This window comes from Chiloscyllium punctatum, chromosome 20 (genome assembly GCF_047496795.1).
Source record: "Chiloscyllium punctatum isolate Juve2018m chromosome 20, sChiPun1.3, whole genome shotgun sequence".
In the NCBI taxonomy this organism is placed as follows: Eukaryota; Metazoa; Chordata; class Chondrichthyes; order Orectolobiformes; family Hemiscylliidae; genus Chiloscyllium; species Chiloscyllium punctatum.
This window is the reverse complement of record NC_092758.1, coordinates 33,019,090-33,044,331: the sequence shown is the minus strand read 5'-3', so window position 1 is coordinate 33,044,331 and position 25,242 is coordinate 33,019,090.

Sequence of the window (25,242 nt, the reverse complement as noted above, 5' to 3'; positions counted from 1 at the left end):
TCAAGGATCTATGTACCTGGACACTGAGATCTCTCTGTTCATCCACACTACCAAGAATCCTACCATTGGTGCGGTACTCTGCATCTTGTTACTCGTTCCAAAATGAATCACCTCACACTTTTCTGCATTAAACTCTATTTGCCACTTATCTATATCTCTCTGTATTCTACAACATCCTTCGTCACTATCCACAACGCTACTGACCTTAGTGCCATCTGCAAATTTACTAACCCATTCCTCTATGCTCTCATCCAGGTCATTTATATAAATGACAAACAACAGTGGACCCAAAACAGATCCTAGCAGTAACCCACTAGTAACTGACCTCCAAGATGAATATTTCCCATCAGCCAGCACCCTCTGTCTGCTTTCAGCTAGCCAATTTCTGATCCAAACTGAAAAATCATCCTCAACCCCATGCCTCTGTATTTTGTGCAATAGCCTACCGTGGGGAATCTTATCAAATGCCCACTGAAATCCATATACATCACATTAACCGCTTTACACTCATCCACCTGTTTGGTCACCTTCTCAAAGAACTCAATAAGGTTTGTGAGGCATAGCTTACCCTTCACAAAACCATGTTGACTATCCCTAATCAGATTATTTCTTTCTAGATGGATATAAATGCTATTGCTTATAACCCTTTCCAACACTTTACCCACAACCAAAGTAAGGCTCACAGGTCTATAATTTCTAGGGTTGTCTCTACTCCCCTTCTTGAACAAGCGAACAACATTTGCTATCCTCCAGGATTCTGGCACTAATCCTGTAGACAATGATGACAGAAAGATCAAAGCCAAAGGCTTGGCAATCTCCTCCCTGCCTTCCAGAGAATCCTAGGATAAATCGGCACAGAGGTCTTATCTACTTTTACACTTTCCAGAAATGCTGATACCTCCTCCTTTTGCACCTCAATCCCATCTAGTCCTGTAGCCTGTATCTCAGTATTCTCCTCGGCCACATTGTCTTTTTCTCATGTGAATACTACAAAAAAGTATTCATTTAGTGCTTCCCCTATCTCCTCTGACTCCATGCACAACTTCCCACTACTATGATCCTAACTACTCCTAACCTTACTCTAGTCATTCTTTTATTCCTGATATAGCTATAGAAAGCCTTAGGATTTTTGTTGATCCTATCTGCCAATGATTTCTTATGTCCCCTCCTGGCTCTTCTTAGCTCACTCTTAAGGTCTTTCCTGGCTAACTTGTAACTCTCAAGCACGCTAACTGAGCCATCGCATCTCATCCTAAGACGGGGCTGCTCCCCCTCCCCCTCAAGGATCCCAAAAAAACCATCAGAGGCATCATAAACCCTGGCACTCGGGAGGCAACATGCCAATAGAACTTCCTACCTGTCCCCCTAACTATGGAGTCCCCAGTGACTAATGCTCTGCTCCTCTTGCCCCCTCTCTTTTGAGCAACAGGGACAGACTCTGTCCCGGACACCTGTGCCCCATTGCTTACCCCCAGTAAGTTCCCCCACCTCCACACCTCCCCACAACAGTATCCAAAATGGTATACTTGTTGTTGAGGGGAATGGCCACAGGCACTGCCTGCCAGTTCCCTTTCCATCCCCTGACAGTAACCCATCTACCTTCTTCTTGTACCTGAGGTGTGACTACCTCCCTATGACTCCTCTCAATAACCCTCTCTGCCTCCCTAATGATCTGAAGTTTGTCCAGCTCCAGCTCCAGTTCCCTAAGGAGCTGGAGTTGGGTGCACTTGCCACAGATGCAGTCAGCAGGGATGCTACTGGTGATCCTTACCTCCCACATTCTGCAGAAGGAACATTCAACTGCCCTAACCTGCATTCCCACTATTCTAAACTCCCGACAAGACTACTGAAAAACTAAAAACAAAAAGAAACCCATCAGCTTAGCAATTGGTGCAGATAACCTTTTTTTTGGTTAGAAGAAGAGGACAGTTGGGAGACACTAGCTGAGTAGTGTTTTGGGTAAAGCTACCACCCAGGTATAAAACCTCACTTACCCAGTGGTCCCATGTCTGCTCCTGATCAGCATGCTCAGTTCTTGGGTTATTTGAGGCAATTGAGGGATCACATTTCTCTTGAATGTAGCTGTGGATATGTTTGTGACAGGCCTCCAAAGGCTCTGATTTCTAGTGCAGCTGACAGCTGCTAGTGTCTTCCCTTCTCATCTTTCTCCTCCTCACCTGAAGAAAGTTGAGTCTACTCCAGCTGTCTGGAGATCTGCAATTTGACTGCACACTTCTGTAATATGTTCCTGTGAATGTTCTAGAATCTTACTGTCTGCTGAACTCACATGCAAGCTCCCCCTTCAGTCACACACCATTCTGATTGGAAATAATATTGCCTTTCCTTCATTGTTGCTAAGTAAATATTAGACTGTTTATGCAACAGCACCATAGACATACCTATAGACTATAAACTGCAGTTGTTGTAAAGGCAGCTCCTCACTACCTTTTCCAGGGCAATTATTGATGACAAAACTGTTTACCTAGCCAGTGATACCCACATCCCTTAATCAAAAATGAAATCACAAAATCAGTTTGATATCTGTACAATAGGTTGAAGTATCATACCAGTGTTAGTTGAAATGGTAAATAATCTGTACAATCTGTTTTAATGTGTTCCTGCAAGGCCTAGTGTTGGAACTTGCACTCTTCAATATTTACACAATTGACCTGGAAGAGGGTATGTGCAACTTCCTCTCAAAGGATGCAAGTTAAACCACTGTAATAGTTAACGAACATCGTGGATGATTAGGCCAGCTACAGGTGGGCGCAACAAATCAGGCGGTGAGAAGGGATTGTTAAATGTAGATAAGTGTAGTTAATCATAAGGAAATATAAAACCATACATTTAGAATGTGAGTCAAGCTGGGGAATTATTAGATTAATGGGAAGTTCTTACAAAAATGAATTAGAAAAAGGATTTGGGAATCATCACTGATAATACTTTCAAGACATGAAGTCAAAGTCTCATACTTCAGAATAATAACTAAAATGCATGGTTTGTCACTTAGAGCTAAGATTTACAGGTCACACTATCAGAAAGACTCTTCTTGCATACAGAGACTTTTAACTGGCATAATCCTTAAAAATGTGTGCAATAATTAGTTTCTCTGTAGAGGTGTTTTATAAATCTGTATTGTTTTGCATTGCAGGAAGTGAGACTGTACAATGAAGTGACAATATCTGGGGGACTAAACTGATTGGTTTGCAGTGTAGGTGTCAGCAGCCATTTGGGAAGTCACTGTACTGAACTTTACTGAGTCTCTTTGATTCAGCCACGGCATTAGTTTCCTATTTTCATGCTTCCTGATCAGAAAAGGAAGCCATAAAACACACGAAATATGTCAAAAAAATCTTTTCAGCATTCAGAATAATTGATTTATACATTGCTTCTTGTTGCTTCGGAAACTATAAAAATGAAGCATTAAATTGGGAAGGGTGCCCCACAATCTCAGAAAGGTAGATAAGGTGAGTGCCCACATTCTTTCAGGGGTCAATTCCACACTCTGATTTGTCCATCTATTCTCCTGTGCATTGCTTTACAGACTAACACAGTTCGAGACCAAAAAACTGCAGATGCTGGAATCCAAGGTAGACAAGCAGGACACTGGAAGAACACAGCAGGCCAGGCAGCATCAGGAGGTGGAGAAGTCAATGTTTTGGGTGTAACCCTTCCTCAGGACTGTGGGTGGGGTCAACCAAAATGTTGCCTTCTCCACCTCCTGACGCTGACTGGCTTGCTGTATTCTTCCAGACTAACACACCTTGCAAGTTCACACAATCCCCTCTCCCTAAGGCATTGCATAATCTCCCATCTGTAAGGGCTGCCCACATTTGAAATAGCCGACAAGGGGATAAGCAGAATTTAAAAGCCTGCTCCAGCATTTCGTCTCAAAATGGCTGACAAATAATAAACAAGATCAGAAGCCTGTTCCAGTACTTAAGTTAAACACAATAGTACTTTTGAACAGGAGTTACTCTAAGGTGAAAGGGGACACTGCACAAACAATAACCAGAGACAGTTTGATAAGAAAATGTCCAAGGACAGACAGTTTGAAGATTAGTAACAAACATTGAAGAAGGAGGTAAAAATCTGCAATAACAAACATAAATGAACTAATTGGATTGTGTCTCGTAGAAATTTGAAAAGTCAATCAAATTCATTGAACAACGACAAGTGATTGATTCCAGTCTCGTTAATGAAATGATATTGCCCATTGGGTGAATGGCATTAGTTAGGACAAGGGATATAAATCTCATTCTAGGACCCAGCCAAATGGTACAGCCTAACTCATCATGCAGCTGTGAAAACAGCAGCTACAGTTATCTTGCAGTAATTAGCTGTTTCTTTGAAAGTATTTACAGTATTAAGAAATAGATTCTGGTTAAAGCTTCTTTAGATAATCACAAAGATAGATTTCAATGTAATTATAGATACACATATATAACAAGATACATGGATTAGCATTAGGGGAAAGATTCAAACACAGATGTAAAGGTCAATTAATGTTGGGAAACATTTTCCTTTATCACTAAAATAATGTCTGGTACATCCAGTAAGAAACAAATTGCTTGCAACCCATTCGCTAAAGAGTGCTAACAGTAGAAGTAGCTATAAAACTTTATATATAATTAACTTTATAATAGAAATTATTATTATGAATCTTGGAGCAGTTAGTTAGAGCCAACTGTCTTTTGTATCTTTATATATATAATTATGGCAGTAAGAAAATATAAAGGGAATAACGGAATTTGATAGAGATAGCACAGGAATATAAGGAACAGCAGGATTCAAGTAGGTCTTAGTGATAAGCAGGTCTGGGACATGTCCAAAGGAATACAGCCAGTAACTTTGGAATGCAAATTAGTAGGATGCAAGGAAAGATCCCAAGGCCTAGTGATTACAATGTCTGTTAAACATCATGAGATCTTGGGAGCCTCAGGCTATCCATAGGAGTGTCCACCATTGATTAGGTGTTTCACAGGTTTGGATGTATGGAATAAGGGGAAGGCCACAGTGACCATGTTGTATGTGATTATTGTAACATAAAATATATAAAGATGCTGTATTTCACTGTAAAAACCAAAGCTTCATTGATCGTTCTTCGGATCTGAACTAAAGATTGAGGAAACAGTTGAGTTTTCATATTGATGCTGGAATTGGGGGAATCAGGTCATAGAGTCATAGAGTCATAGAGATGTACAGCATGGAAACAGACCCTTCGGTCCAACCTGTCCATACGATCAGATATCCCAACCCAATCTAGTCCCACCTGCTAGCACCCGGCCCATTTCCCTCCAAACCCTTCCTATTCATATACCCATCCAAATGCCTCTTAAATGTTGCAATTGTACTAGCCTCCATCCCATCCTCTGGCAGCTCATTCCATACATGTACCACCCTCTGTGTGAAAACGTTGCCCCTTAGTTCTCTTTTGTATCTTTCCCCTCTCACCCTAAACCTATGCCCTCTAGTTCTGGACTCCCCGATCCCAGGGAAAAGACCTTGTCTATTTATTCTATCCATGCCCCTCATAATTTTGTAAACCTCTATAAGGTCACCCCTTAGCCTCCGGTGCTCCAGGGAAAACAGCCCCAGCCTGTTCAGACTCTCCTTATAGCTCAAATCCTCCAATCCTGGCAACATTCTTGTAAATCTTTTCTGAACCCTTTCATGTTTCACAACATCTTTCCGATAGGAAGGAGACCAGAATTGCACACAATATTCCAACAGTAGCCCAACCAATGTCCTGTACAGCCGCAACATGACCTCCCAACTCCTGTACTCAATACTCTGACCAATAAAGGAAAGCATACCAAGTGCCTTCTTCACTATCCTATCTACCTGTGACTCCACTTTCAAGGAACTATGAACCTGCACTTCAAGGTCTCTTTGTTCAACAACACACCCCAGGACCTTACCATTAACTGTATAAGTCCTGCTAAGATTTGCTTTCCCAAAATGCAGCAACTCGCATTTATCTAAATTAAACTCCATCTGCTACTTCTCAGCCCATTGGCCCATCTGGTCAAGATCCTGTTGTAATCTGAGGCAACCCTGTCCACTACACCTCCAATTTTGGTGTCATCTGCAAACTTACTAACTGTGCCCCTTATGCTCACATCCAAATCATTTATGTAAATGAAAAAAAGTAGAGGACCCAGCACCGATCTTTGTGGCACTCCACAGGTCACAGGTCTCCAGTCTGAAAAACAACCCTCCACCACCACCCTCTGTCTTCTACCTTTGAGCCAGTTCTGTATCCTAATGGCTAGTTCTCCCTTTATTCCATGAAGTCTAACCTTGCTAATCAGTCTCCCAGAGGGAACCTTGTCGAACACCTTACTGAAGTCCATATAGATCACATCTACTGCTCTGCCCTCATTAATCTTCTTTGTTACATCTTCAAAATACTCAATCAAGTTTGTGAGACATGATTTCCCACGCACAGAGCCATCCTGACTATCCTGAATCAGTCCTTGCCTTTCCAAATACATGTACATCCTGTCGCTCAGGATTCCCTCCAACAACTTGCCCACCACCAAGGTCAGGCTCACTGGTCTTTAGTTCCCTGGCTTGTTCTTACTATCCTTCTTAAAAAGTGGCACCACGTTTGCCAACCTCCAGTCTTCTGGCACCTCACCTGTCACTATCGATGATACAAATATCTCAGCAAGAGGCCCAGCAATCACTTCTCTAGCTTCCCACAGAGTTCTTGGTACACCTGATCTGGTCCTGGGGATGTATCCACTTTTAACCGTTTTAAGACATCCAGCACTCCCTGCTCTGTGCTCTGGACATTTTGCAAGATGTCACCATCTCTTTCCCTACAGTCTTTCTTCCAAATCCTTTTCCACAGTAAATACTGATGCAAAATATTCGTTTAGTATCTCCCCCATTTTCTGTGGCTCCACACAAAGGCTGCCTTGCTGATCTTTGAGGGGCCCTATTCTCTCCCTAGTTACCAAAAAACCCATCGGATTCTCCTTAATTCTATTTGCTAATGCTAGGTCCTCTCACTGCATGAACCAGTGATTGCTTGGATAAGAATAATGCCTGCCACATGCCTGGATTATGCCTGTATTCTGAGTCTTTCTCCTTTGTTGGGGGTTTCACTTCTACACCACCTCAGCATCCAACACTCATACTCATCATCATCGTTGTGCCATCTCACACTTATATGAGGGAAAGGGGCTGCTCCAGGGAGAGTCATTTTCCAGTCAGAGGCAACATATGTACATCAGGTCCACCTGGAAATGGATCATGGTGTACAAGGCTTTAGATATCAGTAAAGCTATGTATGAGGCCTGATATCAGGGTCATAGAGTCATAGAAATGTACAACATGGAAACAGACCCTTCGGTCCAACTCGCCCATGCTGACCAGATATCCTAACTTCATCTAGTCCCATTTGCCAGCACTTTGGCCCATAACCCTCTAATCCCTTCCTGTTTGTGTCCCCATCCAGAAGCCTTTTAAGTGTTGCAATTGCACCAGCCTCCACTACTTCCTTAGTGTGTAAAAGTTTCAGCTTAGGTTCCTTTTAAATCTTTCCCCTCTCACCATAAATCTCTGCCCTCTAATTCTGGACTCTCCCAACCCCAGGGAAAAGACCTTGTCTATTTTACTCTGGTCATCAGACATGTTGAAGGACTTGATCTTCTGTCTTTTCCACCTTGAGAGGGGTTTTCACCTTCACCTAGGTGAATCCCTGTATTCGTTACATCTGTCCTTTAAAGTGGGATCTGACTGAGGAGAAGGAGTTGCTGCTGCTCCTGCTGTTGGTGTTGGTGTTGGTGTCACCATGGTGTCCCCCTTGATCCTCATCAGAGCTGCATACAATACTATCATGCCATGGTCAAGGCTGAAAGCTGACAATAATCTCTAGCTAAGTATTATCATTGGAAAACTGATAACCAATAATAATATTTTATTTATTCAACTTTGGTTTCAAGCAGTGAAGGATACATTGAAATAAATTAAATATGTATCTTGGGGGTTTATGTTAGTGTGTTGGTGGCACTATTTTACATAATTTAGCTGTTATAATGTGTATAACCACCTCTTGTTTACTAGCAACCCATTATTTAAAACATTCTTCAAGCTGCCCACATTTATATACGTGTTAATTCTGGTTGAAGATCTCATTAGTTTTAAGTGGAATTATTAGCTTCAGTTATAGATTACAACATTTCAGGGAAGAATGTGATTACATTGCAAAGAGTGCAGAGGAGATTCATCAGGATATTGCCTAGGATGGAGGAATTTAGCTATGAAGTGAGGCTGGTTAGGCTCAGGTTATTTTTAGAGCAGACAGTAGACCTAATTGAGTATATACAATCATGAGGGACATGGACAGGGTGGATAGAAATCAACTGTTCCCCTTAGTTGAAGGGTTAATAACAAGGATTCAAAATTTTAAAGTGAAAGGCAAGAGATTTAGAGGGGGATTTGAGGAACTTTTGTTTTCAATCAGATGTTCTAGAATGTATTGCCTGGGAGGATAGCAGAGGTAGGAAAATTCAAAAACTTTTTAAAAGTATGAAAACTTGATGTATGCTTGAAATGTTATAACATTCAAGGCTATCACCCAAGTGCTGGTAAGGGGGATATATGTAGGTATATGTAGATAAGGGGGATATATAGTAGTTTTTGTCAGTGCTGACTTGAAGTGCCAAAGTGCCTTTATTGTATGATTCTACAATTGATGTTCCCCTCAACAATACACAAAATGATACATCAGATCATATTTACTGAGCATTATTGGTACACAAGGCATACAATTCCAACAAACAAATGAGATACCAAGTCCATGTTTTTGCTCTCAGTTTGTATTCTGTTTTAAGTATTTTTAACCCATTAAGTAATTTGAATGCTCTTGTCCTGAATCAAGTTGGTGTCAACCTTAATTTCCCATTATGTTTCAGGTGTAAGAACTACTTTTCAGGGTAGTTTTAGATTTCTGATCTACTGTAATCTTGTTCATTTTGCTCTGGGTCTGCAGCACAAATTTTGTGGCTGTCCAGGACACTGCTTAGGCCACTTTTGGAATATTGCGTGCAAATCTGGTTTCCCTCCTATAGGAAGGATGTTGTGAAACTTGAAAGGGTTCAGAAAAAGTTTACAAGGATGCTGCCAGGGTTGGAGGGTCTGAGCTATACAGAGAGGCTGAATAAGCTGGAGCAGTTTTCACTGGAGCATCAGAGGCTGAGGGGTGAGCTTATAGAAGTTTATAAAAATAATGAGGGGCATGGATAAGGTATATAGACAAGGTCTTTTCCCTGGGGGTGGGGTGGAACTAGAGGACGTAAGTTTTACGTGAGATGCGAAAGATTTACAAGGGACCTAAAGGGCGATTTTTTCATGCAAATGGTTGTGGTTGCATGGAGTGAACTGCCAGAGGAAGTGGTGGAGGCTGGTACAATTACAACACTTAAAAGGCATCTGGATGGGTACCTGAATAAAACGGGTTTAGAGGTATATGGACCAAATGCTGGCAAATGGGACTAGATTAATTTAGGATATCTGGTTGGCATGGGCGAGTTCAAATGAAGGATCTGTTTCTGTGCTGTATGTCTCTATGACTCTAAATCCACCCAGAGCGTGGCACAAATTGACTCTAAGTCTATAAAATCTGATTCAGAGAACACAGTGAAGAATGTCTTGTGAAACAGAAGTATTGCATTATGTGACTCTAAACACTCTTGAAACTCAAGCTTAAAATTCCATCTTGGATCAGTACACATGATGTTTCATTCTGTATCTAGTCACATTTAATGTGTTTCAAGTGTACTTGATGTTCCAATGAGATGCCACAAATGATGATCAGAATTAGAATTCAGTAAATTGAGTGAGGGACTTGACCTCCAAGCTTCTTTTCTCGTTAAGTGATATATCCACAATGTGAACCTCCAGTTCATTGCTCAAAATTGAAAGCTTGAATTGCCATCTTCCAAGGTCAGAATTTTAAAACATGATTAGTGATAAGTTGAAAATAGCTCAATATTTGCAGTGAACTAATAAAACTTAGCTGATTGAATCACTGAATCCAGTTTGTATGCAATTATGAAACATTTGTGATTTGTATTTAACCTGTAACTGTTTTTTTAATTACCTGCACCATCTTAAGCGATGCATGCTATATCTCCATGTTAGGTTGAAATATGGAAAATCTTATTATACACACCCCCCAATGCCCCAAACCCTTCACCCAGTCAATATACAGGCAACCTAGTACCTCTCTATTTTAGTGAGAATAGCACTGTTTTATGGCTGTCAGAAAAGAACAAGACAGTAACTTTTGATTTTATAGCAGTATAAGAACATGGGGATGGATTGAATAATTTTCAGTGGGGTAATGAAGGCAAAATTTAAAGTGAATTTGTTTTTTCTTGCCCCTATTATCTCAGCACAACAAATCGAGTAGAGTGTTGCCAATTAGTGGCCATTTGATGGGAAAGCTGTCAATTGAATGGGGATTTGCACTCAGCAGGGATGTCATGTGAAAGAGGGCTTATACTATGAATAAGATGGTGGTCACAGTCACAAATTTAATGGTTCTTATGGCATACAGCAAATAAATGAAGTCAACATTACACCTGATGTGGACTTCACCATTACATGCAGTCATGGTCCCATTAGATTAGATTCCCTACAGTGTGGAAACAGGCCCTTTGGCCCAACAAATCCATACCAACCTTCCGAAGAGTAACCCACCCAGACCCATTTCCCTCTGACTAATGCATCTGACACTATGGGCAATTTAGCATGGCCAATTCACCTGACCTGGACATCTTTGGACTGTGGGAGGAAACCACACAGACACTGGGAAAATGTGCAAACTCCACACAGACAGTCGCCCAAGGCTTGAATCAAACCTGGGTCCTTGGTGCTGTGAGACAGCAGTGCTAACCACTGAGCTACCGTGCCACCTCAAGCAGGCCTTTCTTTTGTCTTTGTGTTACCGCCTTGGACCTGGCCTTTCCCTGATTCTCATCTGAAAAATACATCAGCTTTTGACAAGCTCAATAGCAACAGGATTGTAATTTCCACAGCTGCTTGCCCTCTATCATGTTTATATCCAATTGCAACCTTACCTCATCACACCATACTTTTACATATGCGCAGGGAGTTTGCCTTCCCAATTAATAGCCATAAAATACAGTGTATCCTTTTATGGTGGTAAAATTTCCAGTTCTATGGTTCATGAAAGATGTGTTTGTCAATTTCTGAATGAAAAATCATTTGCTAATAGTAATGTTCAGTTGTTTTATTTAACTATGTTGGTCTATTCCCTGATTTATGTATCTGTACTCGATTGTTTAAACTTGTGAATACAGCTAGAGGACTAAGTCAAAAACATAAGACCTCAAAGTAATCTGGGCTGAAATTTGGAAACCCTGTAAGCCTTCATATATTTTAATGTACTGTAAATGAAACTGTTGGTGATTTAGAACTGGAGAAATCTTTAAATGATTCCAAGGTAAAATTGACATCTAACTTGTCAAGCAAACCATTGAATATGTGATGCCAAGTTTATGTTTGAAAAATGCCTGAAGGTGAAGAACATCATTGATGCATTTCCTTCTTTCACACTTCTTTAAGATTCTGGTCAAGCAATAATGGGCCTCCTGAAACACTGCATCAATATGTTCTTTGTTGAGAATTCCTCTCTATCCTCCCTCAGTCAGAACAACCTCATGAATCTGCCAATGAATATACTTTGCTTTAGTTCCCTTGAATACTTAACTCCTTGTCACCTCAGCCATAACCTCTGCTTTAACTTTCCCACTCACATTGCTTGGCCTCAGGTATTTATGAAAACTGCAGCCTCTTCACCATCAAATCTCAGCCAGATTCTATTCACATTCATACTTCCCCTCTATGGCTCTTAAATATTTTACATGACTTTCCACTCTCAAAGTAAAGGTATTCTTAAATTTCTCAGCAGCCTTGCCAACTCCCATCCTGAAGCATACAAACATTGTCATCTATCATATCTGCTTAATAGCTGCTTTGCTTTCCCTTTCAATGTTCTGTCCCATAATTGCTGCTGGAAAGAAAACTGTTCTATGTCTTAATCCCTTAGCCCATAGGATAGGTTGGTGTACTGTTCAGGAAGGTTTGGCTTCTTGCCATCAGATTGAATTTGGTTATCCAGTAACATGAAGTTTTGTCTGAACTATTAATGTCTTGGGAACAAATTTTGAAAATCATTTCTCTTGCTACAAGCTCAGCCTGAGCCCAGTGGTACACAATTACAGACATCTGCTGACTCTAAGATGAGCTTTCTACCCCAAACTGGATTTGCTCAGACTGTCCAGAATATTACTGGATTTTGCTTTTTCCCTTGGTGCTAGCATTTCCTTCTATTCCATCATTATTTTGAAAATAGATGTTTCGATTGTTTTCTTCATCATTCTCCTGGCATCTACTCTCCCCAAACATCAAATAACAAGAAGTCCATGGCCAGAATTCTCTCATCCAAATCCGATATGTTTATTATTCTACTTTCATCTGATTTTCTGTATCATGTCAACTTAAAAATGTCCTTTTTTTGTTTTACAATCCCCTATTTGGCTCATTACAAGTTTAGTCCCCATCTTTTGCTCTACTGAATCTACCTTGATTGCTCCTGCTGACATTTTGCAAGGACTTGTCAATCATTGAAACTCAGAACTTTGCTTCATTACCTTTGTCTGCTTTTCAAGGCTTCATAAAAGTGTATCCTTTTGACTATGCTCTTTAGATTGCCAGTCCACTGGTTATGTTTTGGAAGGTAGGAGACATTTGAATGAGGCATCAATAAGTGTTAACTTCACATCAGGACTCGCTAGAAGAACTCATGCTGAAATGCTGTAAAGTAAACTTGTTAACCCTGTACTCTTACTAGGGATTTTGAATTTTGTAAAGTCTTCATGAGAGAAATAAGGTTTCATAAGCTCACGATGTATAAAGAGGGAGTGGTTTGGTGTTGAGGTCAGTGATGACTCAAGATGCAGACAATGTGAACATGAGCATGACTTGAAAGGGAGGATGGGACAATATGGCAGCAGCCAAATTGCCAGAACAGTAGGGACATATCTCAGAAGGGGCAACTGTGTTAATGAAGCAGGGTAGTGAAGGGTGTCTTGCTTAGTTAATCATACCTTCAGTCTCATCCGCATAGACTTCAAGATGTCCTGCAAAAAGAGACATCAGCGAGGGGGAAGCGCTGCAGGCAGGTGCATTGGGTCACCAGTAACATGAGGCTGTCAAATAGAATGCAATGGATCAGAGTACAACTCTGTGAGTAAAATGAAGAGAGGAAGGTGCTTGTTTTTTTTTCTTTTTCTACCTTTGCTAGCCTCCAGGCGAATGTGAGTTAAAAAGCTGCACAAGAGGGGACAGAAACCCAGACAGCAATCAGCTCTGGGGAACCCAGATAGAGTTAATGGTAGTTGTCTTTACCCTAGGATGAGGGGTTTCCAGGCAAGGGGGCACATTTTTAAGGAGGGAGGAGAGAGATTTTAAAAAATGCATAAAGGGTAAAGTTTTTGCATTGATGGTGGTTAACGTGTGGAATGAACTTCCTGAGGAAGCGGTTTTTGTAGGTAAAATTATAACACTTACAAAACATTTGGATAAGTGCATGAATTGGAAAGGTTTCGAGGGATATGGGCCAAGAGTAGGCAGGTGCGACTAGTTTAGTTTGGGATTATACTTGGCATAGACAGGCTGGACCGAAGGGTCTGCTTCTGTGCTGTATGACTCTGTGATTTTATGACAATGACCTTTGGAGACAAATGAAAGATGCTATCCTAAGGAAAGGGGCAAGCAATTGCTTAGTGAGTATTTTGTTAACTTATTTTATTTAACAGACACTAGCAGAAGGGAATGATGAAGACATTGGCATAGCAAGTTCAAAAAAAATTCCCCTGACTACTTATGCTTATCATTGTTGAAAATGTGTTGCTGCAAAAGCGCAGCAGGTCAGGCAGCATCCAAGGAACAGGAGAATCAACGTTTCGGGCATCAGCCCTTCTTCAGCAGCTTATCATTGTAAGCCTCAGTATTGTAAAGTTCATTGGCAGTGCAAAAGTTTATTAGAAGGTGTAGTGTTATTAATTATAGATAAATTAATTATACATTTGTGATTAATGAACACATTATTAAATGACAAGTGCTTCAACTTAGGATGAGTGCTTCTGCATATTTGTGTGATCCAGGGGCTGGCAAGTGTTTTCAGGCTGCAAAATCTTCAACTCAGTGTTACTGAAACGGAAACCACGTTGCAAACACTGCATCACATCAAGAAGAGAAAAACGTATCTGAGCACTTTATTTCAGGAGGCAGTCCCACCCCTTAGGATAGAGTCCTCTAGAGTGGTCAGGGACTGGTGGGTGTGACTGCCAATGAGGCTGATAAGGGCTCAGAGGACAGGAGTGTAAGTATCTCGGCCTCTGTAATGAACAATGGATTGGAGCTTGTTTGGATGAGAGTGAGGGCTGAAGGGAGACTTAAGAAACTGACCTGCATTATAGTGAGGAAGTCATTCAAGCTTGGAGAGCAGGAAGGGATCTTGGGGTAAGAATAATGAGGCGGATTAAGAGTGTTCTGAGCATCAGAGAGCATGGATCCAGATGGGTGTGTTAGATGCCTGGTGCCAGGGCCCATTGAAACATCTGCTCTGGGCTGGAGAAGAATCTTGAGGGGAAAAACCTTGTGATTGTGGTCCATGTCAGTACCAACAACATGGTAGAACAAGGAAAGAGGTTCTGCTGAGGGTGTTTGAGAATGTCGGTGCTAAATTAGAAAGCAGAACCTCAAAAATCATAATCTATGGAGTACTGCCTAAAACACATGCAAATGGGATACAGTGATAAGTTTGGAGAAACAAACGCATGGCTCAAGTTATCAAATGGGAGAAATGGATTCTGGTTAATGGCGTACTGACATCAGTACTAGGGAAAATGGCATCTATACCATTATGACATTCTATATGGGAACAGTGCTGGAATTTGTGATCTCGTAATCAGCCTAACTGGGGATGTTTAGTGGGTTTTAAAGGGGTGTGAAGATTCAAGTTTGAGCAGATGTAGTAATCAAGAGGTGGCATCAAGACAGGAGAGGAAAATAATTACATGGGAAATGAAGGTCAGGCAAAGGCAGAAAAGAACAGAGAGGAAATAATATTACAATTGTATCAAACATAAAGATGACACATTAACATAAAGATAAAATCACCATAATCTCAGAGGCCATAGAGCTGTTGTCTCATTAGAGAGATAAGGATTTGCCAGTGTTGGTCTGGGGTGGACAAAGTTAAAAGTCACACAACACCAGGCTATAGTCTAACCATTTTATTTGGAAGTACTAGCTTTCAGAGTGCTGCTCCTTCATTGGGTAACTAGGGTAACTACATAACTACATAACATATCTGATGAAGGACCAGTGCTTTGAAAGCTAGTATTTCCAAATAAACCCATTGGACTATAACCTGGTATTGTGTGACTTTTAACTTCATTAGAGAGAGACAGCTAGTAGTGGTTTAACCTGAAGGTCATCAAATTAACTCTTCAGAGGCTGGCATCCCATCACCAGTCACCCTTTATTTACAAATGCATGGTTTTTGACAATAGCTTTACCTCTCACTGAGTCAGGCATTCAACCAATCAATATCCCTGACATTCATTAATTATGTCAGCTAGGTCTCCCTGATTGGACCAGATTAATAGCCCCAATCAGGGAACCCATATTCTACGAGGTCTGGGTGGCTGACCTCATTACAATCACTTCAGTCACCATGCTTCTGGTGAGGGGAAAGGTTCAGCTGGAGAGGCAGTTGTTTTGTAGTGGATGTTGGTGACCAGCCTGTCCCCAGAAATGAAAGCAGAGGTGTCAAGGAAGGAAAGGGAGGAGTCAGAGATACACCAGGTGAAAGTGAGACCGGGGTGGAAATTGGCAGCAAAATTGATAAACTTTTTCAATTGCAGATGGGAGAGAGAAGCATCACAGCTGAAACCACTGATACACTGGAGGAAGATTGTAGATGGGGGCCTGAGTAGGACTTTAACAAGAAATGTTTCACGTACCCTTCAAAGAGACAGGCATAACTGAGACCATAGTGGGTACCCTTGGCCACATTTTGACAATGAAGAAAATGAGAGGAGTTAAAGGAGAATGTGGCCGAGCTCGGCTAGGCGAAGTAGTTTGGTAGTGGGCGGCGGTGGGCGGGGACGGTTCCATGAAGAAGTGAAGATCCCTGACACCATCCTCAAGGAGGATAGACATGTAAGGAGATTGCATGGCCATGGTAAAGAAGAGATGGCTGGAAATTCGGAAACTGACATAAAGCATCAAAGAAATCTGGGATATAAGTGGAAAGGGACTGGACAGGCATGAAAGAATCGATTGTATAAGGAAGAAAAGAGTTCTGTAGGGCAGGAGCAGGCAAAAACAATGAATCAGCTTGGGAGATTGTGAATTTTGGGAAGGAGGTTGGGAGACCATGAGCTTAGAGGCAATGGGGGAGATGAAATTAGATCAGTTTCTTTTTCTTTTCCTTTCAGACATTAAGGAATGCAAGGCGCAACAACTTAGAGATTCCCACCCCACTCTGGAACCTTCCTCCCTTTCCCTCTGACTCTACCCCCGCTCTCAACCCCACTTCCTGGCAAGTATTTACTATCTCTTCTGACCTCCTCCTCTCTGATGCTGAATGTTCTGTACTCAGCAAAGTTCTTAGTTCTATCCCCTGCACCCACTCCTCAATGAATTTTGAGCACAATATGATGATGAACTCTTAGTTGAATATAGTTAAATTTGCAGATGATACATGGTTAGGTAAAAAAAACCTTGCATTTATCCAAATTAACCTCCATGTGCCATTCCTCAGCCCATTGACCAAATTGATCAAGATTCCTTTGTCATCTTAGTTAACCTTCTCCATTGTCCACCATACCACCAATTTTGTGTCATCCACAAATTTACTAACCATACCATCTATATTCTCATCCAAATTGTTTATATAAATGACATACAAAAGTGGACCTAGTATTGATCCCTGGGGAACACTGCTGGTCACAGGCTTCCAGCCTGAAAACAATCCTGCACCAGAACCCTCTGTCTCCTACCATAAAGCTAATTTTGTATCTAATTGGCAAGCTCACCCTGAATCCCATACGATCTAACTTTACTCGTTTGCCACTAGGCGGAATCTTATCAAAGGCTTTAACTAAAGTCCAAGTAAACAATGTCTACTGCTCTGGAAGATTCATAAAATTGTCAGCCCTTTAAACGTGGCACTAGCATTTCCTGCCTTGATCTCATGCTCCTAAGTGGACATCTTCTCCAACTCCAAGCCTTTATTAATCAATTGCTACTAAATCCCATTCTGTAGAATGGCCTCTACCCAAGGAGCAGCAGCTCCCATTTCCTGTCCGAGGGGAGAAACTATGGGCATTTCCATTATTCAACCTATTATTTATGTTTATTTTACATGATGTACATCATTGCAAATTGTTCTAAGATATATGCATTCCAAGTAGGAATCATATTTATATATATGCAAATACAAATTGTGATAGTGAACACAACATTTTGAAGCTCCCAACAATAACAGAAATTTTATGACAGCTAAATGAACAGAAATTTGAAAAAAAAGGCATCTTGTTGCTCTTTTGTAGGAAATGAGTGTATCATCATAAGGCACACAGCAGTCATTGGTTGTATGAACGTTTTTCAAAACATCCCCAATAATTGCCATTAATGCCTTTAATGAAATCAAAATGGCATAGAAGTGACTACTAAGTATAGAAATCATTATTCTCTCACTGGTCATATATGACACTTGTCAGTCTCTTAAAACAACATTTAGCTTGAAATTAATTTCTCCAAATATTAATATATGAATCATTAGTATGTTTACATAAAATGGATAAATACCTCTGTTATATTTGTGAAGTAATTCGATGTTAGAACATAGAACATTACAGCGCAGTACAGGCCCTTCAGCCCTCAATGTAGAGCTAATCTGTGGAACCAATTTAAATGCTCAAAATGTCTAATTTAAAAACAATAATCTCAATGTATAATGATGCACATCTGTGTCAACTAAGCAGTATCTAAGAGAAACTGAGAGAAATGTCGAACAAGAAGCATGGACGATTATTGATTTCTTTTTAAAGAAATTAACCTTCAAGTGTGAAAATTTAACAATTGCATGCTCATTTCTGTACAGCATCTCAATTCTAATAGTTTTAAAGAAGTGGATTTCCAGCGACACATTGAATCTGATGATCCAGGTTCAGTTCTCAGTAATTTGGCACTAGTAGGTCCACACGCAGGTAGAAGACCCAGCCTACACTGTTAAAAATCAGGGTTGTAATAACAACAATCATGTTACAACAGAGAAAGACACCTACATTTGACAGACACAGTAACCCCACATTTAAACACAAGCCTACACAGGAAATTAATTCTCTTGCAGAAATCATAGGCAAAGGTTTTCTGGGTTTCATCTCCCCAATGTAGAGACCATATTGTGAGCAGCAAGTGCATTAGATTAGATTGAGTGAAGTGCAGGTAAAGTGCTGCTTCACCTGGCAGATGTGTTGGGGCACTTAGAGAGTGAGGATGGAGGATGTAAATAGGCAGGTGCTACACCTTCTGAGGTTGCAAAGAAAGATGCCTTGAGGGTGTGGGAAGATATTGGGAATGGCGCAGGAGTGGGCCAAAGTGTCCAAGTGGAAATGGTCCCTGTGGAACGTTGATAAGGGAGGGAGGGGAATATGTGTCTGGTGGTGGCATCCTGTTGGATGTGGTGGAAATGACAGCGAATGATTCTTTGGATGCAGATACTGGTGGGGTGATAAGTGAGAACTAGGGAGACTGTATTACTGTGGTAGGGAAGAAAGTGGGTGAGGGCTGAAGTGCAAGAGATGGGTTGGATCTGGCTGAAGGCATGGTCAACCAGTGTAATGGGGAATCCTCAACTGAGTAAGAAGGTGAACATTCAGAGGCCCCTTGAGAAGCTGGCATCATCACAACAGATGCAGCAGAGACAGAGAAACTGGGAGAGTGGAATAAGCCTTTTTGGGAAGCAGTGTATGAGGATGTTTAGTCCAGGTAACTTTGGGAGAGGTGGGATTGTAATGGACCTTTGTGGCTAAATTATTCCCAGTATGCAAAGAAATGACTGGGAAGGTAAGAGAGGAGTCAAAGATGGACCAGGTGAAGGTGAGAGCAGGGAGGAAATTAGAAGCAAAATTAATTAACTAAATCACTGCACTGACTTGACAGTGAGTTTTTAGGGACAGTTTTTTTTTGTCCTCGTTGACTATTATTCCTGATGGATAAAAGTCCAGAAGCTCAATTGATCCATTTTGGAAATAAATATAACCTCTTTGAAGTTATTCATGAAGTTCTAGTTGTTGACATCTATGAAAATGAGTTACAATTTCTTATCAGGTGTTTCCAATCCTTTGTGACTGATGTAGATTTGTCTGCATTCCAAGTTCACCAAGTTACCTCCAAACCAATGGAGAAGCAGGGGCTATGTATCTTAAAAAAAAACCTTGAGAAAAAAGTGAAGATTTTCATTTAAATCAAACTAACAAGTTCAGATTCTAGAAATCTTAAAGAAAAACAGAAATTTCTGGGGACATTCAGCAGAACTGGGTTTTTTCCCATTGTGTCTGCGGGAAGAAACAGTTAATGTTTTGAGTCCGCTGACTCCATCAGAACTGATAGCAGCTGGACAAAACCTGATATTTATACTGAAGATGAGACGGGAAGTGATGGAAAGGAAGAGGTGAGCAGATAGGTGATGATGGAGCCCAGAAAGAGAGAGAGGTGTGAAAGGGATTGGTAAATTTTAGGATGATGGATGGCAGGCCAGGAGAGAAGCGAAGCTGAACAGGTAATAATGAGAGTTTAGGGTAGTGAGAAAGGGCAGAGCAAGCCCTCACCTTAAACCAGAGACATGTGGGTCATAGTTCACGACATTGACAAAAGGAGTTCAGGCATGGTTCAGGGAACAACATCACAAAGGCATCATGATTGATTGTCTGTATCAACCAGGATGATACCTTGTCCAAGAACCAAACAGCATCATCCTAAGAAACAGGAATGCCTTGAGGTTAAGTAGAAAGAAGCCAACAGCCTCAGGGGAAATACAGCCACTGATGACAAGAGACAATGGATGAAGGCCTTCAGGGAAGCATTTGGAATACAGACACTCTCCACAAACCAAAAGGAACTCCCCCACATGTTTGGGAAAATTGGTGTAACTGCCCTGCAGACATTTCCCAATAAATGTTTAGCAAGCAGATATTTGTGGGGGTAGTTCATGGAGGAAATTATATAAATAGTCAATTGGGAAAAAGACAAGAAAGGAATCTGTAGCAATGGGTTGACTGTACCTTTACCTCAAGAGTAGCTACTGAACTTGCGTATGAAGGCTACGTCATGATAACATCAGATTACTTGAAACTGGAACTTGTTGGTAAAATTACAATGATGTCCTTTCTTACTCTTCCATATATACAGAATATCAATACTTAATAAAATGATTAATTGTGATGTAGACTGTGTGATATATATATATTTTTAATATTGTTTATGTTAAGTTGGGAATCTTGAATTTTGAATTTGTGACATGTTGGCTTTTCTGTGTGTTTGAAGAGTTGATGATTAACTTGTGGGCATTTCTGTAGCCAGCTTGAGGGAGTAGCTTTCAGAACTAATTTTTTTTTAATTGCCTTAGATAGATTTACAACTGAACAAGGTAAAAAAAATGTACATTAACTTTAATTAGAAAGTTCAGATTTTTTTAAAGGTAAGGGACCATGCATCGTTTTTCTTAGTTTTAAGTTTGAGGTAGTTCTGCAGAAATACATGGATGAATGGATGAAGATGGACATATGAAGCCAATGCTCCTGAGAATGGGAGAAGATATTAAAAATAGATTGGTTTAAAATATGGAGTTTGGTGATAGTCCTAGGTCAGAGTGGATAAAACTCTGAAGAGGTTGTTTGAAGCCAAGGACATGTAAACGCAGATATATGGAAGCTCCAGGAAATGACTGTCAGGTTTTCTAGATTGGAAGCTGAAGTCACAGTTAACGTAAACTTATCAAGGTGTTACAAAAATATTTTTCTATTTGGCGTGAATATGGTGAAGAAGGATTTTTTGAGTGCTGTCAAGGGAATGTTTTTGGGATAATGGCATTATATTTCTACTGTGTGATTCAAATTCTTTAAAGGTATATTATGTATAAAATATTTGGTCTATTCTATTTTATACTCATTGCTTTTACTTAATAAACATTATTGTTAAAGCCACATTTGCAACATTATGTGTTAGACCACCTTGTTAAAAACAAAACAAAACATTTTCTCCCAAGCTTGATCTCAGTCTGGTTCCTGATTCATCGAGTAATCACATCAACTCATTCACCAAAATGGGTGTAAATTAGCTTCTATCAACAACCTTACTAAAAGTTCATCAACATAAAATTTACTCAATTGCATCAGAAATGACTGACATGAAAGTTTCAATATTTTGCTGCCATTTGGGTATTAGCATCATTGGCAGTCTTTAATAGCTAATCAATACTGATTGATTTTGTTGCAAGATGAAATTGAAGGTCTTTTATTCTGCTCATGTTAATCATCAATTGCTTTAAATTCTCATTCCTTGTGGCCTTTTGGTGTTTGAGCAGCTCCAGTATCCTTCTGCCAATTTACGGTTGGTGATCTGGCATATTATTCAGAGCGATGAACATTGGAAATCTTGGAACAGGAAAGGGCAATCTTGCTGCATTTGCTCAGCTGTCTCCAACGTTGTTCAGGAAACAATGGCAATCATTGAGGAATGTTTTTGCTCAAATATAGCATTATGATTGTACTGATTTTACTGACTGCCGCAACTCATGTTTTCTCTTTTGAAGAAGTGTCCACACCGTAAATGTTAATTCATCTGTTCACCCTGCAAATACTGACTATTCAACCCATTTTCTGTTTTTGCTTCGTTTTTCACCTTTTTTTCTGCCATTGCTTATGTTACTGTTTCATTTGATTATAGAAAGAAAATTTTCTTGCTATCCAAAGTTGATTTGATTCCCTCTATGACTAGAGAACTGCCAGCTCTTTTCCTGGTTCTTTCATTTCATCTTCTTTGACTTGGGGAAACTTGCAGAATGAACTGGCAAATCTGTGTGTTGCTTGTAGTGCAGACAGAATGATAGATTGAATTGTTGCAGAGTTAGCAAAATAGAAAGGTACTGGAGCAGCATTATAAAATTGCTGGCGCTTAAAACCAGATCTATGTATTTACACAAGAAATACATAAGTGTCTGCAACAAATCATTGATGCTCTGCATTAAAAATATAGTCCTGGTGATATGTTAGCAAGTACCATTTTGCAGCCCAAACAATGTCAAAGAAATTTGTTCCTATGCACAGAAATTAAAGCTTAGATTTGAATTTCCTCCAGCTATATACCCAACCAGTGTGCTGGTCAAATTGTATGTCGAGGCAGATCAATGAATTTGAGCATGAGTGATATAACTACTAAAAATTTCAAATCATTTCCGTTATTTAGATCACCCAAATACTTAAAAAAGTAATTTTACCCAAAGTACAGGTCCTTCCCCAAGTTATGTGAGAGTTTTCTGCAATTGTCTTTGTTACAGACACTCTTAAAATAGCATAACTGGTACAGCAGGAATTAATGAATTTTTTTTACAATTTCATTACAATTTATGGGACAATTTCTTTGGAGTTTTCACTGAGATCTGTTAATGCATTTTATAAAATAAACACAATTCACAATAAAAGGGGGGGCAAAAATGCATATATGTGCCTAACGTATACGAAGGAGATTGAAAAAAATGTAACTTTAATTGTCTTACTTGAAGGAAAAACATGATGTGAGTTGGATGTTATCCTTGAAACCCTTGTAGCCAACGTTGGGCAATGACAATATATGAGGATATTGGGGTATTACCTTTTGGAAAGGGTTACTATATAAGTTTATAATGTTATTAATTTGCAATTTAGCTTCTTGAGTATTTGGTTTCCAAAGGTCTGATTTTCTTCATAAGAAGGGATCCGAACGTCATTTGCAACTGAGAGGTCGAGACAGCCTTTCTCAGAAAACATAGGACTTAAGTTAAATGATCCAACAAACTACAGATTGTGATAATTAATGCTTGTTGTGTTTCTATGACTCACCAGAAAAAAAATATATTGCTGTAGCCGCAGCAGATTGAGATCAGAAGAGAAGCACCTTACCAATAGAGGGTCAGTTTAGTATTGGGCAAATTCCAAACCAATAGAGCAGGTAAGATGTCTTAAGCTGTTATAGCAGTCTTGAACTAATCAAAGCCAGTGAGTTTGTTATCTGTGCATCTCAGAATAATAGAGAGAAATACATAGAATCTGAAGAGGTCCTTTAGCCCATTGAGTCTACCAAAGATACACATCTGAACATTCTAAATTGGAGTAAAACTAATTTTGACAGGATGCAACAGGAACTTTCATAAGTTGATTTGGGGAGGTTGTTCACATGTAAAGGAACAATTGACAAGTGGGAAGCTTTTAAAGATAAGATAATGAGAGTTCAGAGACAATATGTTCCTGTTAATGTGAAGTGCAAAGCTGGTGTGAGTAGGGAACACTAGATGACTGATATTGAGGCACTGGTCAAGAAAAAGAAGGAGACACATGTCAGGTATAGTCAGCAGGAATCAAGTGAATCTCTTGAGGAGTATAAGAGGAGTAGAAGTATACTTAAGAGGGAATCAGAAGGGCATAACAGGGACACATGATAGCTTTGGCAGATAAGGTTAAGGAGAATCCAAGTACATTAAGTGCAAAGGAGTAGCTAGGGAAAAAATAAGCCTCCTTAAAGATCAACAAGTCCATCCATGTGTGGAAGCATAGGAGATAAATGAGATCCTAAACAAATATTTCATGTTAACATTTACTGTGGAGAAAGGCATGGAAAGTAGGGATCATATGGGTGGCACGGTGGCACAGTGGTTAGCACTGCTGCCTCACAGATCCAGAGACCCGGGTTCAATTCCTGCCTCAGGTGACTGACTGTGTGGAGTTTGCACATTCTTCCCGTGTCTGCGTGGGTTTCCTCCGGGTGCTCCAGTTTCTTCCCACAGTCCAAAAATGTGCAGGTTAGGTGAATTGGCCATGCTAAATTACCTGTAGTGTTAGGTGAAGGGGTAAATGTAGGGGAATACGTCTGGGTGGTTTGCGCTTCGGCGGGTCAGTGTGGACTTGTTGGGCCGAAGGGCCTGTTTCCACGCTGTAACTAATCTAAATAATAATGTCTTGAAAATGCATAATTTATTACAGAATAGGAAGTACTGGAGGTCTTAAAAAGTATAATGATAGATAAATCCTTGACCTGGTTAGGTATGTCCCAGGACATTGTGGGAATCTAAGAAAGAAATTGCAGGACCCAAAGCAGAGATATTTATATCATTGACAGCCAAGGGTGAGGAAGACTGGAGAGTGGCTAATGTTGTGCCATTATTTAAGAAAGGCTGCAAGGAAAGGCCAGGGAATCAGTGAGCCTTCTGTCAGTGGTGGGTAAGTTGTTGGAGGGTATTCTGAGGAATAGGATTTACATGCATTTAGTAAGGCAAGGCTAATTGGGGAAAGTCAGCATAGCTTTGCGTGGAGGAAATCATGTGTCACAAACCTGATTGAGTTTTTTGTAGAGGTGGCAAGAAGATGGATGGAAGTGGTGAGATTGGCATTGTCTATGTTGACTTTAACAAAGCCTTTGGGAAAGGTTATACATGGCAGATTAGTAATTAAGGTTAGATCATATGGGCTAGCAAATCGGAGAGAAAATTGGCTGGATGGTAGGAGACAGTGGATAGTTGTAGAGGGTTGCTATTCGGACAGGAGGTCTGTGACCAGTGGTATGTCACAAAGATTGGTGCTGGGTCCCCTGTTGTTTGTCATTTATATAAATGATTTGGATAAGAATTTAGGAGGCATGGTTAGTAAGTTTTTGGATGACACAAAATTGGTGATGCAATGGACAGTGAAGGTTATCCAAGAGTACAACAGGATCTTGAATAACTGGATGAATGGGCTAAGGAGAGGCAGATGGACTTTTATCTGGATAAATGTGAGGTGATGCATTTTGATAAGACAAATCAGGGCAAGACTTACACAGTTAGTGGTAGCACTCTGGGAATTGTTGTTAAACAGAGACCTAGGAATGCAGGTA